Genomic DNA, 1763 nt, shown 5'->3' on the forward strand with positions numbered 1-1763 from the left:
TCCCTTCCCCTCCCCACAACAGACACCCTGGGAGGTAAAAGAAGAAGAAGAGGAGATTGGATTTATACCCCGCCCTTCACTACCCAAGGGAGTCTCAGAGCGGCTTGCAAACTCCTTTCCCTTCCCCTCCCCACAACAGACACCCTGTGAGGTAGGTGGGGCTGAGAGAGCTCTTTCAAGGACTGCTCTTGAGAGAAGAAGAAGAGATTGGAGTTATACCCCACCCTTCACTACCCGAAGGAGTCTCAGAGCGGCTTACAATCTCCTTTCCCTCCCCTGTGAGGTCGGTGGGGCTGAGAGAGCTCTGACAGAAACTGCTCCTGAGAGAACAGCTCTGAGAGATCTTGTGACTGACCCAAGGTCACACCAGCAGCTGCCTGTAAGGAGCGGGGAATCAGACCCGTTTCTCCCAGATTAGAGTCCACGCTTCTAACCACTACACTAAACTGGCTTTCTCCAGCCACCGCCTGGAGACTGGCAACCCTACCGGAGAAGTTCAAGAAGCACATTTTCAGCTCCGTTGTGCATTTGATACCTACAGCCACCTGTGTTCTCCTGTATCATATATCATAGCTGTACTGCTGTATGTAATACTTGTTTAAAAATTTGATATGGCTCTTTTATGATCGACATTTATCAACAAATGCTCTCTGCAGTTTTCCGCACTGTTTCATAATGACGGCAGAGGATGGAGCTCACCTGTCTGTTCTGCTAACAGCCGCAGTTTCCCCAGCGTAAGGAGCCTTTCTCTGAAAGATGCTGCCATTCATTCATTCATTCATTCATTCATTCATTCATTCATTCATTCATTCATTCATTCATTCATTCAGTGTTATTAATAGTCCATCTTTCTCACAGGGGCTAAAGGCAGATTACACATAGTGAGTCAGTACAGTCGACACAACGGGACATTCGGCAAGCAATGCATTAGGATTTTAGGAGTCTGGAACCCACAGAAGGAACTGAAGCAGAACATAAGTATTCACATGACACATGAAGCCATTTTTTAATACAATATATTTGATTGAATATATCTATAGATGAACAGTTGGTGGAAATTTGAACAAAACGTGTAGCTGTCATGAATAGGTGTACAAACATAATTTGAACATTAGACAAGTATTGTTTAGAGAATAACTCGTTGTTCTAAGCAAGTTGTTTGTCGCATATAAATACATATAAAGGAGATACATAGTTTAGAATTCCAAGTAAAACATATATCCTTACATTGTTATGGAGATATTTGAGCAATAACTTTAACTGAGTGTCAGGATAATAAGACACTTTTTTTACCACAATTGTAAAGCGTCTATTTCTTTGGGTGTCATTGTCGTTTTCCAGTGGGAGGCAATGACCGTCTTGGCTGCAAAAAGCAGTATGGAGATTCCCTCCACATGAAGCCATTTTTCAGAGCTTTGGAGTTCTGTACAACCTGCCAGTTTGCTGTCATGGTTAAGAGTGCGGACTCTAATCTGGGGGAACCATCACTTGCTCCAGAGTCCCTATCTATACCTTGTGGCTAATAGCCACAGATGGACCTCTGCTCCATATGCCTATCTAATTCCCTTTTGAAGCCATCCATGCTTGTAGCCGCCACCACCTCCTGTGGCAGTGAATTCCATGTGTTAATCGACCGCTCAGCAATTTCATGGAGTGCCCACGAGTTCTTGTATTGTGAGAAAGGGAGAAAATAACTTCTTTCTCGACCTGCTCTATCCTATGCATAATCTTATAAATCTCGATCCCGTCACCCCTCAGCCGTC

The sequence above is a fragment of the Gekko japonicus genome, unplaced genomic scaffold (genome assembly GCF_001447785.1).
Source record: "Gekko japonicus isolate JY-2015 unplaced genomic scaffold, Gekko_japonicus_V1.1 scaffold2657, whole genome shotgun sequence".
NCBI lineage: Eukaryota > Metazoa > Chordata > Lepidosauria > Squamata > Gekkonidae > Gekko > Gekko japonicus.